This window comes from Panthera pardus, unplaced genomic scaffold (genome assembly GCF_024362965.1).
Source record: "Panthera pardus isolate Hobbes unplaced genomic scaffold, ASM2436296v1 HiC_scaffold_9, whole genome shotgun sequence".
NCBI classification, from domain to species: Eukaryota; Metazoa; Chordata; class Mammalia; order Carnivora; family Felidae; genus Panthera; species Panthera pardus.
Window position 1 is genome coordinate 1,842,200 of NW_026527024.1, and position 15,884 is coordinate 1,858,083.

Consider the following 15,884-nt stretch of genomic DNA (forward strand, 5'->3'; position numbering starts at 1 on the left):
CCCTTTATTTAAAAATATATTACTGGGCACCCAATGGACTAAACAGGTGATGGGCATTAAGGAGGGCACTTGTTGGGATGAGCACTGGGTGTTATATGTAAGTGATGAATCACTAAATTCTACTGAAATCATTGTTACACCATATGTTAACTGACTGGGATTTAAATAAAATTTTAAAAATAAAAATTAAAAAAAGGATCAGGAAAAAAGAACGAATATAAGCTAAAATAAACAAATAAATAAATAAATAAATAAATAAAATAAAAATATACTACTGGGCACCTGGGTGGCTCAGTCAGTTAAGCGTTCAACTCTTGATTTCAGCTCAGGTCATGATCTCATGGTTCCTGAGATCAAGCCCCCCATTGGGCTCCCCACAGTCAGCTTGGGATTGTCTCTCTCTCTCCCTCTCTCCGTGCCCTTCTCCTGCTCATTGCGCATTTTCTCTCTCTAAATAAATAAATAAATAAACTTTAAAAATATATATATTACTTATGTCCATGTAAAAATCTACATGGACATAAGTAATATATATATATATATATATATATATATATATATATATATGGCATCTTTATATTTATAGCTGCTTTATTCATAATTTCCAAAATGTGGAAAAAAACAAGAGATCTTTCAATAAGTTTCACTTAATACACTGTGGTACATCAGATAATGTAATATTGTTCTGTTTTAAAAAGAAACGAGCTATCAAGCTATGAAAAGACGTGGAGGAAACTTAAACGCAGATTACTAAATGAAAGAAGCCAATATGCAAAGACTACATACCATATGCTTCCAACTTTATGACATTCTGGAAAAGGCAAAACTATGGAGACAGTAAAAATCACTTGGTTGCCAGGGTTTGGGGGATTGGATTAATAGGTGGGGCTAGAGGATTTTTAAGGCAGTGAAACTACCTTGTATGATATGATATGGTGATGGTGGATACGTGTCATTATGCATTTGTCAAAACCTATACAATGTACAACACTAAGAGGAAACCCTCATGTAAACTGTGGACTTTCATTAATAATAATGTATCAACACTGGCTCATCTATTAAAACAAATGTACCACACTAATGATAAGCATATGAATATGTGGGAACACCAGCATTCAGGCCATAGAAAGCATAAATTGCCTCTGTCAGAAAAGAAGAAAGTTCTCAGAAAAGTAATTTTGCATGCACCTTAAGAAACTAGAGGAATGAAAACAAAACAAACCCAAAGCAAGCAAAAAGGCCAAAAAAGGATAAAGATGAGAGCAGAAATCATGAAATTAAAAACAGAAGAAACAATAGGGAAAAATCAATGAACCCAAAAGCTGATTCTTTGAAAAAAGCAATAAATTAATAAAGCTCTAAAAAATATTTGCCAAGGGGAAAAAGGGAGAAGACACAAACTACCAATATCTCCAGTAAAAGAGGAGACATCACTACTGATCCCACCGAAATTAAATAGTCATTAGGGATATACTATGAACACCCCTATACCCATAGATTTGACATCTTAGAAAAAATACACTTTCAACAGTCTTCACTTCTTTGAAAGACACAAACCACCAAAACTCAGTCAAGAAAAAATAGCCTAAATAGTTATATATCTCTCAAGGAAATTAAATCCATACTTTGAAACATTCCGAAAAAGAAAAAGAAAAAGAAACTCCAGGCTCAGATTATTTCACCATCTAATTCTATCAAATACTTAAGGAAAAATAATATCAACTCTACACAACCCTTTCTAGAAGTGGAAAAGAAGGGAATACTCCCCAACTCGTTTAGGAGGCCAGCATTATCTTCATACCAAAATCAAAGAAAGACATTACAAGAAAAGAAAATCCTCATTTATGTCTCATAAACATAGATGCAAAAATCCTAAACAAAATGTTAGCAGGTGAAACCCAGCAATATCTCAAAAGGATGAAAATGTGTTTCATCACAGAAATGCTAGGCTGAATCAATCAGCATTCAAAAATCAATCAATGCAATTCACCATGTATATAGACTGATGAAGAAAAATCATGTCATCATCTCATTAGATGCAGAAAAGAATTTGACAAAATTCAAGAAACATATTAAAACTCTCTTACACTAAGAAAAGAATTTCTACATTCTGATAAAGGGCATCTACCAAAAATATTATATTATAGTACCATGCTAATATATTAATATATTATAATGTATATATTATATTACATTACATTGCATTACATTATATATAATAGTGAAACACTGAATGATTTAGCCCTAAGATGGGAAACTCAGCAATTTTGAAATTGTAGAATACTATGGTCCAACCAATTAGCAAATATACTGCAGCTAACAAGAGCCAAGTTTCTCACTGTCAAAGCAAGAAATTACAAATGAACAAAGGAAGAATGCTAGAATAAACCCTCTTGCTGGACTGGAGTCAGAAATACCAATATGAATTAGTGACTGTTATTTTTTAATAGAGAAACAAATATATGTGTGTGTGTGTGTATGGATCAGTAACACAAACATCCCAGGAGCAACAAGAACAGTCAACACACAGATCTCAGTTTCCAAAACCATTCTCCAGTGAAAAGGAACCAGGACTCCTTAGAGAAGTAGCTGATTCCAGGGCTGGGACAGGGAAAATACAAGATGAGCCTGAAGTGTCTTATAGTGTCAAGAAGTTAAGGAAGTGAGCTATTTTCAGAAAGAGTTGTGTTGTGTAGAGTTGATGTTTTTTCCTTAAATATTTTATAGAACTGAACAGTGAAATAATCTGGGCCTGGAGTTTCCTTTTTTTTGGGAATATTTAAAGTATAGATTTTATTTATTTCCTTGAGAGATATAGGACTCTATGAGGTCATATCAAAAGGATACAACAGGCAACCTGAAGAGTTCCCAGTGGCCAAGGCCTTCTTTTTATAGATAGAGTATAGCTAATAAACACAGAGGCATGATAAAGTATTATTATTTTGCAACACCAATAAATAAATTAATGGATCTAGGCAATGATCATCGATGATTATAGGTATCACTAAAAGAGATACAAGTGGACATCACATGCCTCCAGGAGGAAGTGTACACATTACTCATAAGTTGCAACGCATGGACCTTATGTGGTCCATAGACTATAAACCAAATATATCCTTTGAATATAGATTCAAATAAAATGCAAAATAAAAATCATGACAATTGGGGAAGACTGAACACAGCCTAGAAATTTAATATTCCATATTCGCTTCTTAGATGTGATATTAATAAAAAGAAGAGTCCTACTGCTTTAGAGTGATGTGCTGAAATGTTCACAGATGAAATGATAATATCTAGTATTGGTTTTCAAATAATCAGGAGAGGAAGGGATAGGGTTTAGATGAAACAGGATTGCCATGTATGGTAGTAGTTGACGTTTAATGATGGATACTTGGATGGATACTATTTTTTCAACTTTTCTCTATATAGAATTTTCCACTCAAAATATATTGACAAAGCTTTGTCAAAGTTCACAAAATTTCCATTTACCCAAACATTTTAGATATATTGGGCTAAACAGGATAACTTCCAGTCTCTCAGTGAGAAAGTAAGAGAGACAGTACAGTAATTTGATACATCTTGGTAAAGCTTTTTTGGTATACTTCCCAGAGACTGCGAAATCTCACGTCTCCAATGACTGGCTGATAAATCCTTTTGCAAGTCAAGCAGTTTACACTATTTTGTGCTCAACAAAAAGGAAGGCAGATGTATCCATTAACAGACAATTAAAAATTAATGGCAGATCGCTATTGTAGTTTTGGCATTCATCTTGGAAGGAGTACTAAAATTGAGTGGCATTGCCATAACGAAATTGTTTCCATTCCTATTTATTTATTTATTTATTTATGTGACTGAGGTTTCTCAATGCCTGCATTGGTTAAAACAAAATATTGGAATAGAATTAATCTGAACATTGCCCCCATTCCTGCAAAGAATAATAGTCATGCACATATACATATGAAAGAAATGGGGGGAAATGTCATTCATCCCATTGAGAGATGCATTTCCAAAATAGAATTCTGGGGTTTGTTTTCTATAAATGTGGTACGTTTGTGTTGCTTTGATCAATTGTATACAGATAACAGCTAAGAAATAACCAAATACAGAAGACATACTTCTGTATTTCTAGCTACATAAGCTATTCAAACTTAAAGCTCTATGGTCACATCATTTTCTTCAATTTTCATATATATTTTTATAGCAGAAATGTAGGTGACTAGGGTGATCAGAATTTCCCAGCATAAAAATCTATTATAATGAAATACAGTTCAGTGGGGCAGGTAAGTGAACAGTGAAGGAGAAAAAGGAAGAGTGTAAATTTTCTGACTATTAAAAAAGAGTTTGCACATGTATTATGTATTTTTTATTTTTCTAAATGCTTCTTTCTTTATTAAGAGAGAGAGAGAGAAAGAGTGTGTGTGTGTGTGTGTGTGTGTGTGTGTGTGCGCATGAGTGGGGGAGGAACAGAGAGAGGGGGAGAGAGAATCCCAAGCGAGCTCCACGCTTCACAGAGCCTGACATGGGACTCGATCTCACATATTTTTTCATGTATTTTTTAAATAGTTTATAGGTATTCAATTTCTGTGTTTTTATATTTTTTTAAAGAAGTAGTAATATTATTTTAAAATGTTAATATCCACAATGTGCTAGAAATTGCATTCTTTGCAAGCACTCAGGATGAAAAAATTTTAGAAGTTCAGTTTAAAATGCTCAAGAGAACACTTAGAGTTTTAAAATCCTTTCAGTGAAGGAGCGTCTGGGTGGCTCAGTGGGTTATGTGTCTGACTCTTGATTTCAGCTCAAGTCATGATCTTGCAATTTGTGAGATCCAGCCCCACACTGAGCTCTGTGCTGACTGTGTGGAGCCTGCTTGGGATTTTCTCTCTCTCCCTCTCTGTCCCTCTGCAACTCATGCTGTCTCAGTCCCTCTCAAAAACTTAAATAAATAAATAAATAAATTTCCTTCAATGAATAGAAAAGCAAAAATGTTAGAAGACCATTGCCCTAGATAAACTCTTACATAAACACATGATGATATATTTTTATAAAAAAGCTCATTAAGGTTAGAACCTAGAAGCAACCCAAATATCCATCAACAGTAGACTGGATGAACAAATCACAGAAGACACATACAATGGAAAAATACACAGCAGTAAAAATGAACAAAGTACAGCTATCAGCATCAACCTGAAAAAAATCTCATATACATTATGTTGAACAAAAGAAGCACTTCCCAGAAGAATATGGAGTCTGATTCTATTTTTGTCAAGGTTAAAAATGGACAACGCTAAAAATATGTATTACAGCAACAGACATAAATTTTACAGTAAAACTCTAAATAAAATCAAGGAATGATGGTCACAAAGGACAGGGTAGTGATTACATCAGGGTGAGAGGGAGGAAGAGCTATGTGACCAAGAAGGAAGAAATTGGGATGAAGAGCCTCAAAGTCAATGCTCTATTTCTTACACTGGATTCATTGATATTCTTTACATTATACATACACTCACATACATGACATACTTAACTACAAAAATTCAACCAGATTGAAAAGCACGAAACAAGATCTGAACTAATAGAAAAATGTACTATCTTCTTGAATTAAAATACTATATTATAAAAGTATACATTCTTCAAAATGGATAGATATTTAATGTAATTCCAACTGAAATCCCAACTTTTCGTGTGCAGAATCACACAATACTTTAAGGCCCCCACGGGATGAAAAATGCCTAAGTATAATGAAATCAGTCTGATATTGACATAAGAACAAACAAATAATTCAATATAATAATATACATAGGACAGAGTGAACCCCAGTTAATAATGGAATTTAATATATGACAAAGGCAGGGAAGTAACAGTTTATGTAGTCAGAGTTGCTGACCTGAATGGTTTTCTAACTAGAAGACAATAAAGCTGAGCTCCTACCTCACACTATATATAAATCTAAGAAAGATTAAATTCTCATGTATAAAAAAAAGCAAAAATATTAAAATAAAAACAGGAAACTGTACAATCCAAGTTGGGTATACTTTCTTAACCAAGACATGGAAACAGAAGTTATCCAATAAATAAATAAATAAATAAATAAATAAATAAATAAATAAAAGATAGCTTTAAATATTTTATTATGACAAAAATGCCATAAATAAAGTTAAATGAGAAAAATAAAACCACCATATTTGAAAAAAGATGAAAATCTGGGCTCTGTGCTGACAGCTTAGAGCCTGGAGCCTGCCTTGGATTCTGTGCCTCCCTCTCTCTCTGCCCCTCCCCTGCTCCTGCTCTGTCTCTCTCTCTCTCTCTCAAAAATAAATAAACGTTTTTAAAAAATGAAAATTTAAAATCTGTTCTAAAAAGAGCTCACAAAAATCCAGGAAGTGTGCACCATATGTGTGGGCTGTTCCAAGGCACACAATAAACACCCGATCCACATATGAAAACATACTCAACTTTGTAAACAGTAAAGGAGGTGAAAGTTAAAATATCAACTTGCAAACACTGGAAAGGGTAATAATATCCACGACGGGCACAAATTAGTGGTGAGGTTAAGGAGAAGTACAAAGGATGCTTTAATGGACTGCCAGTGAAATGTAAATTATTACAGCCTTTCTGGAAAGCTTTCTGATGATATTGATTGCATTTTGAAATATTTATGCCCTTCAACGAGCAATCTTATCCAAATACTTCCTCTAAGAGCAATAAAAGCTCTGGTCAGGGCCTTCTAGCAATGCAGCAGTGTTTCCAGAGACAAAAATACAGGATGCGGAGTCAAAGCTCACCAGTGGGGAGATGAGGGGTATATTACGCAGCCATTAAAAAGGATGCTACATATGCTATTTGGATGTTCTTCATTTCCCTTCTGCTTCTCTTAGAGCCTGCTTTTCTCTCAGCTCATTTAGCCTTCTACTTTCCTCAGGTACCTGGTCAACCCTGGGTTTCTCTTTCCAGGGCTTCCTCCCCACAGCAGCAGTCCAGTCAGGGACTCCCAACCCCCAAAACAGCTCAAGAAAGGGGACCACTTGAAATCTCAGCTCTCCCAAGAGACTCAGTCATTCTAGAGAAGGGCTTTTCATGGTTTATGAGTTTTTGTGCTCTTTGGCCAGCCCTCTGGGTCCTTCTCTGTGCACGCTGGGTCAGCCCACAGATTGTAGGATGCCATGCTGTTGTCTCGCTTTAAAGAAGTAAAATGACACAAGCAGATGGGTTTAGTGAGAAAGCCAGATGGCTCGGGGAGCAGAAAGAGGATGTAGGGGAAGTCTTCCTCCAGTTTTTAGAAGCTTTTATAATATTTAATTCAAATTACTTTTTTGATTGGAGAATGTCCAAAACATAGGAACAGGTATACAATAAAAATCTCCCTCCTACATGCTCAGTTTCTCCCCCTTGAGGCAGCCAATGTCACCAGTTTTGGTGTTTCCTCCCCAAACCATCCTGTGCATATGTACATAAATATCCATACATTTACATATATATGCATGTGTATATTTGCCTACATTGTAAAGAATATATACGATCTGTTATGCTACACATATGGTTTTGTAACCCAAATTTGCTCATCAGGGAGTGGTAACTTAGGGGAATGGTGTCAGTATAATGTGACAGTCACGTTGGTGCATATGTGATTTTCTCCCTGGTGTTACATAATGTTTTATCCCACCAAGTAACAACAATCAAGCAAGTGCCCGATTCACTCCCAGAAATAGTACCCAGCTCAGGACTCTTTGAGGGCACCACCCAGCATCTGGGAGCTAGAGACTCCTGGGCACCAACTTAAATGTCAGTTACTTATCTCTGTCTCTCTGCCTATTTTTTTGAAAGTTTATTTATTTATTTTTGAAAGAGAAAGAGGGAGTGCAAGCAGGGAAGGGACAGAGAAAGAGGGAGAGAGAGAATCCCAAGCCCACTTGGCATTATCAGTGCAGAGCCTGACAAAGTGGGGCTTGAAGTCACAAACCGTGAGGTGATGACCTAGCCGAAATCAAGAGTTGGACACTTAACTGACTGATCCACCCAGGCATCCCTATCCACCTGTTAATTGGACCTGTTTCAACAGCAAGTGGCTTTTAGGGAAAAGATTACTTACTTGGTCACATACTAAAATGATCAAGAGTCACTCTGGCTTCAGGCACTGCTGAATTCAGGCCCAAGCAATATCGTCTGGAGTGGGGTTTTTTTCCACCTCAGCTCTGACTCCACAGCTTGTCTTCATTCTTAAGTTCCTAGGGTGGACCGCCCATGGTGACAGTATGGCCACCACAGCTCCAACTCTACATCCTTCCAGGTTCAAGTTCAGCATAAAGAGCAAAAGTCTTTTCTGGTAGCCCTAAGACTTACCCTGATGTGGCCAGTTTAGGTGTGCCCACTCGTGAAACAATCACCATGGTCTCAAGGAAATGATCTGTGGCCTAATTTGGGGTCTAAGTTTGGGTTACATACTTCATCCCTGGAACTGAAGATAAAGCCCCACCATGAACACATAGCCAGACAATGAGGAAAAGGAGGATCCCCAAATGGAAATCCAGGGCCGTCCTTAGGAAAAGGGAGAATGAATGCTGAGGCCACCTGATTCTGAGATTCCATACTAACACTCACCCATTGGTTCCCAAAAAGTATTTTCCCCACCTCAATGTTTCAACCAAGAAAAGGTGGATAATTTGAGAAAGCCTCCAGATGGTTCTGATGTATCTCCTAGTAGGAATGTTCTTCTAACCCCACACTGGAAATCGCAACCCTACTCAATTACCACCCAAACATGTCCCACTAATCCCAATGCAAATTGAATGTAAGTGGCTCAAACAAACTCTATGCACAGCTAGAAAAAATAATCCATTCCATTTATTGATCCATCCAACAAATATTTAGAAGCTGTCCTCCCAACTCTCCCTACTATCACTCTTGTATATACAAAACAGGAAGGTTTGTTTACCGTTACAATTCACTGCTGACTTCCAAATTTACATTTACAGACCAAACTGTCCATCCACAGGAGAGTGGCTGAACTAAATGTGTTATATGCATACAAATGAATATTATTCATGGTCAAACAGGAAGGGAACTCTGACACATGTTACAACATAAATGAACTTTGAAACAAGCAGTCACAAAGAATAAATATTGTGTGATTCCGCTTATATAAGGCACCTAGAGCATAAAATTCATAGAGGCAGAAAGTAGAATGGTGGTTTCCAGGGGCTGGAAACCAGGGGGCAGGGGGTGTGGGGGTTGGGGGGAGTTAGTGGCTCATGGGGACAGAGTTTCCTTTGGGGAAGATGAGACATTCCAGAGACAGAGGGTGGGGATGGTCACACAACAATGTGAATGTACTTAATGCCATCAAACTGTATACACTTAATACTGATTAAAATGGTAAAAAAAAAAAAGTTGTATATAAAAATAAATTAGATATCGTTAGTGAGAGTAGGTTAGGAGAAAACAACAAAGACTTCAAACCTTCAAACTTTGGTATTATTTCCTACAGACAATAAAATAAATAATGCAGTAAGCTTTTAAAGAAATATAAGACATCCTCAGTGGCATGGCTGAGGAACAAGAGAGGATCAGGAGAGCCAGAAGATTTGGGGCACCTGGGTGGCTCAGTCGGTTGACTTCGACTCAGGTCATGATCTCATGGTTCATGAGTTCGAGCCCTGCGTCGGGCTGTCTGCTGTCAGTGCAGAGCCCGCTTCGGATCCTCTGCCCTCCTGCTCTCTCTGCCCCTCCCCAGCTCATTCTCTCTCCCTCTCTCTCTCTCTCTCTCTCTCTCAAAAATAAACATTAAAAAAACAGAAAAGAGGAAGATTTGAAAAAGAAGTGAATATAATGTCTAGAGATATTTAATAAGAATTTTAAATGTAATAGAATAGTTAAAAGCCGATTGTTACAAGGACGCCTGAGTGGCTCAGTAGGTTGAGCAAGACTCTTGATTTCCGCTCAGGTCATGATCTCACAGTTCATGAGATCCAGCTCCCCTCTGTGCTGTCAGAGCAGAGCCTCCTTGGGATTGTCTTTTTCCCTCTCTCTCTCTCTCTGCTCCTCCTCTGTTTTCATGAGTGCGCTCTCTTCCCCCTCCCCCTTTCTCTTTCTCTCAAAAATAAAGCAGACTGTTATAACTTAGGCGGTAATGAGTGAACGTGATAAATAATTATGAAGAATTTATCCGGAATGAAACAAGTAGAAACAAAGAGATGAAAAATGGAAATCAGGAAGGGAACAAGGAGATCAGGGGCTGGAGTGTGAAGGTCTAATGCATGTCTCATTTTGATTTCAGAAGGAATTACAGGGGAGAACCCGAGAAAAGGACTGATCAAAGACATAATTCAGAGGTTCCCAGGTTTTAAAAATAAAAGTGTGGGGGCACCTGGGTGACTCAGGTTAGTTAGTTAAGCATTGGACTTCAGCTCGGGTCATGATCTTACAGTTCAGTTCATGAGTTTGAGCCCTGAGTTGTGCTCTGTGCTGACAGCTGGGAGCCTGGATCCTGCTTCAGAATCTGTGTCTCCCTCTCTCTCTGCCCCTCCCCCCCAAAAAAATAAACATTTAAAAAAGTTAAAATAAAAAAAATAATATAAAAAGAAAAGTGTGAATTCCAAGATTCAGAATTCTTTAAAATAATTCCTCAGGAAGGCTTTTTCAAGGGAAAACAAATTCATATGCACCAACACATTTTGAAGAAAATCTTGAAAACACCAAAGAAAGGGAAAAGATTTTAAGGAGCAACCAGAATCAGTTGCATTTAGCAAAAGCTAGAATTGTATGTCCAGTGAAACTGTTTATCTTGAGCTGGGTATAATAAAGAATATTCTGATAAATACAAACTAAAAAGGTTTACCACCAAGAGACCTTTACTTTTTTTTTCTGTTTTAGTATTTTATGCATCTTTTTTTTTAATTTAAATCCAATTTAGTTAACATATAGTATAATAATGATTTCAGGAATAGAATTTAGTGATTCATCACTTACATATAACACCCAGTGCTCATCCCAAGTGCCCTCCTTAATGCTAATCGCCCATTTAGCCTGCCCCCCCAACACCCTGCCAGCAACCCTCAGTTTGTTCTCTGTATTTAAGAATCTCTTATGGTTTGCCTCCCTCTCTGTTTTTATCTTATTTTTCCTTCCCTTCCCTTCCCCTATGTTCATCTGTTGTGTTTTTAAATTCCATATAGGAGTGAAATCATATGATATTTCTCTTTCTTTGACTGACTTATTTCACTTAGCATATTACACTCTAGTTTCATCCACATAGTTGCAAAGATTTCATTCTTCCTGATCACCGAGAAATACTCCATTGTATGTGTATGTATATATATATATATATATATATATATATATATATATATATCTCACATCTTCTTTACCCATTCATCAGTTAATGGACATTTGGGCTCTTTCCATACTTTGGCTATTGTTTTTTTTTTTGTTTTGTTTTGTTTTTGTGTGTTTTTTTTTTAATTTTTTTTTTAACGTTTATTTATTTTTGAGACAGAGAGAGACAGAGCATGAACGGGGGAGGGGCAGAGACAGAGGGAAACACAGAATCAGAAGCAGGCTCCAGGCTCCGAGCCATCAGCCCAGAGCCCGACGCGGGCCTCGAACTCACCCACCGCGAGATCGTGACCTGAGTCGAAGTCGGACACTTAACCGACTTAGCCACCCAGGCGCCCCTTGGCTATTGTTGGCAGTGCTGCTATAAACAGGAGAGTGCATGGGCCCCTTCAGATCAGCATTTTTGTATCCTTCAGGTAAATACCTAATAGTGCAATTGCTGGGTCGTAGGGTAGCTGTATTTTTAATCTCTGAGAAACCTCCATACTGTTTTCCAGAGTGGCCGCACCAGTTTACATTCCCACCAGCAGTGCAAAAGTGTTCCCTTTCTCATCCTCGCCAATATCTTTTGTTGCATGAGTTGTTAATTTTAGCCATTCTGACAGATGTGAGGTGAGACCTTTACTTTTAAAGAAACTTAGAAAGGATGTAACTTAAGAAGAAAACCAGTATCAGAAAGAAGGCCTGAATTACAAGAAGAAAAGGAGAGCGTTCTGTTCTTAGTAAAAAAATAAGCAAATCTGAACAAACATTGAGCACACCAAAAAAATAAGATATCCAATTTGTGAGATTAAAATAAATCAAGATAGAACTTAAAATTCAAGACAAGAATGGCATGTAGCAAGGAATCCTCTAAAGGCATTGTATTTTTCAGATAGAGGATAGGATATTGATCACCTTTTGGTCAAGTGCGCAAGTTTGTTGTTGTTGTTATTTGGGTTTTTTTTTAAGATGTCAAGGGAATCCACTAAAAACAAAAACAAACAAAAACAAAACATGAAATCCTCATGAATGAGGAGGGGGCGCCTCAAGAGGGGAGAGAGAGAAATAAACTCAGCCAGAAAATACTGACGACGGCCACAGCAGCCCCTAGCGGTGAAAACGAACAGTTGTCATGTCTCCTTCCTACTTTCAGAAGGAATGTTTAAAATAAAGTCCACGGTTTTTCCTAAACTTTCATGGCACATTTCGTGTGTGTGTGTGTGTGTGTGTGTGTGTGTGTGTGTGTGTGTGAGAGAGAGAGAGAGAGAGAGAGAGAGAGAGAGAGAGAGAGAGAGAGAAAGTTCTTTGGACATGAGGCTCCAGGGCTTTCTTTGTGCGATTTGAGACAATGGGGTTTGACCTTGTTCTCAGAAATGTATCTGAAAAGACTGTGTTTTGTAAGGGCCAGAAATAGTTAAGGAAGATTCCCATTGCCAGAAAGACTTCCCCTTCCCACCGTCTCGGCGCTCTGTCTTTTGGACATACTTTTCCAGGAAGTTTTCCCATTTGCAGCAAATGGAGCAGAGGGTGGGGGAATTGCCTGGTGCCTCCCAGAGTGGGGTACAGTTCCTTCCGGTCCCTCCCAGTCTAGCATCCTGGTCTACACTGGAGCAGGGGAGCCAAGCTCTGACCAGTGAAGTTTTAAATAATGGACGGTGGGGAGCCTGGGTGGCTCAGTCGGTTAAGCATCCAACTTCAGCTCAGATCATGAAGTCACCGGTCATGGGTTCCAGCCCCCGTACCCGGCTCTGTGCTAAAAGTGCAGAGCCTCCTTGGGATTCTCTCTCTCTCTCTCTCTCTCTCTCTCTCCCTCACTCTCTGTCCCTCCCTTGCTCAAACTCTCACACACACACTCTCTCTCAAAATAAATAAACATTTAAAAATAAACAATAAATGGGGCGCCTGGGTGGTTCAGTCGGTTAAGCGTCGGACTTCAGCTCAGGCCACGATCTCGCGGTCCGTGAGTTCGAGCCCCGCGTCAGACTCTGGGCTGATGGCTCAGAGCCTGGAGCCTGCTTCCGATTCTGTGTCTCCCTCTCTCTCTGCCCCTCCCTCATTCATGCTCTGTCTCTCTCTGTCCCCAAAATAAATAAATGTTAAAAAAAAAAATTTTTTTAAATAAACAATAAAAAACTAATGAAAATGAATAGGACTGGGTCTTGAACACCAAATGTGAGACCATGTGCAGGTTTTGGAATCTGGAACCTGGCCCTGATGCTGAAGGACCTCATATCCAATGAGGAAATGACGAGTTGACAAAACACAGTTAAAAGCAGTGATTAGGAAATAAAAATAGAACAATTTCCTGTTTATACTCTGGTTTTAAATCCTTCAATAAATGTAAATAAAGCTTAGGATTACTTGCCTCACCCATGTCAGGGTCATGAGGTCATTTCCATCTATATATACAGTTTCACCACCAAGACCAAGCTGTGCAAATAGACGAATAGCTGTTGGTTTTTCTAAGTAAACAAAAGCAAGGGGAGAGGGGTTTCACATCTGATTCCCTACAGAAAAGAAAAAGATTCAGAAACATCCAGGGCTAGTCACAGAGTGAGGAGAGGGAGGGCAGGGGAGGCAGGAATAGAGGAAATGGGGGAGGGGAGAGAGATGAGATGGAGGGAGCTCCACCCTCAGAGACTTAGCAACTTCCGGGGGAAGTTGCCAGACTCCGACAGTAAGAGACCATTTCATGCAACAACATCCAAAAAACCCCCCAAAAAACCGCCTCATCAAGTTGACATTTATTTACCAGAATGAAAAATGAAAACCACTTCTATCTGATCTGGCCATAAATGGACTGGTTTAGAAACACTGATGCACAGAAACTAATAGCATCTGACAAGCTCATACAAAGAACTAAAACAAAAAGATTTAATTCAAGGGGCCATGTTCCGTATCTGAATTCTCCCCAGCAAGGTGTCATTATCTATCCCTATGCTTCTCAAAATGTGTTCAGCACATGAAACACCACCTGTACATCTTGTGAAAATACAAATTTTTATCCAGCAGGTCTGGGGTGGGGCAGGGTTTGTATCTCTAGCAATCTCCCTGAGTTGCCTATGACACAGGCCAGTGCATCTGGGGGCAGATTGACACTTGAGGCAGCAAGAATATAGGCTCCTGGGGCTCCTGGGTGGCTTAGTTGGTTAAGTGTCCGACTTCAGCTCAGGTCATGATCTCACAGTTCATGAGTCCGAGCCCCGCATTGGGCCCTGTGCTGACAGCTCAGAGCTTGGAGCCTGCTTCTGGTTCTGTGACTCCCTCTCTCTCTGGCCCTCTGGCTTGTGCTCTGTCTCTGTCTCTCTCTCTCTCTCTCTCTCTCTCTCTCAAAAATAAATAAAAACATTAAAAAATTAAACAAACCAAAAAAAGAATATAGGCTGCCGTCAATCACCCAGTAGAACTAGCCACTCTCCCCACTGTGGTCCCCTACACCAGGGGATGGCAAACTTTTTCTGTAAAAGGTCTGCTAGTAAATATGTTAGGCTTTGTGGGCCATTCAGTCTCTGTTGAGGCCACTCCACTCTGCCTTTGAAGCAATGTGTAAACAAATGGGTGTGGTTATGTTTCAATAAAACTTTATTGACAAAAACAGGTGACAGATGGGACTTGACCCTCAGGGTGAAATTTGCCAACCCCTGTTCAGTACTCTGAACATATTTCTGTCTCATCTCTGTGACCTTTTCTTCCACAAGCTTATTTACACCCTCTATCAAAGATGAGGTGGTAAGGGGCCCTGGGGTGACAGGCACAGACCTTCCATTCTGAACCCCCATGTGCAGGGCCATCCTTCACTCATGTTAGCAGCTCTACATCTGTTCAGCACAACCCAGTGAGGCAGCACTGTGTGGTGGGTGAAGGTTGAGGCTCTGAGCCAGTCTGCCTGGATTTGAAGACCAGTTCTTCCCGTGGTCTGCTAAGGAGTGATAAATCCCACTTCACAGAGATTTCATAAAGCCACATGGAGGTACAAGGCCGCTGGCTACGTTGGAATCAGATAGCCAGACTCACTATGACTTGTTAACTCTACAGACCATAACCTGCTTTCTTACCCTTCAGAAATGCTTACACCTATATATTTATAACATATTTTTATAGGTGTATAAAGAAAGTGAAAAAAGGGTCTCCTGGGTGGCTCAGTCAGTTGAGCATCTGACTTCGGCTCAGGTCATGACCTCGCGGTCTGTGAGTTCAAGCCCCGCGTCGGGCTCTGTGCTGACAGCTTGGAGCCTGGAGCCTGCTTTGGATTCTGTGTCTCCTTCTCTCTCTGCCCCTCCCTTGCTCATGCTCTGTCTCTCTCTCTCTCTCTCTCTCTCTCTCTGTCAAAAATAAATAAAACATTAAAAAAAATTTTAAGTGAAAAAAAATTTTAGCTATTTTCCTTTCTTTTTATTTTTATTTTTATTTTAGAAAGAGAAAGAAAAAATGCACAAGAGGAGAGAGAGGCAGAGCGAGAGAGAGAGAGAATCTTAAGCGGGCTCCACACTCAGTGAGGAACCCAATGCAGGGCTTAATCCCACAACCCTGAGCTGAAATCAAGAGTCAGATGCTCAACCGACTGAGTCACT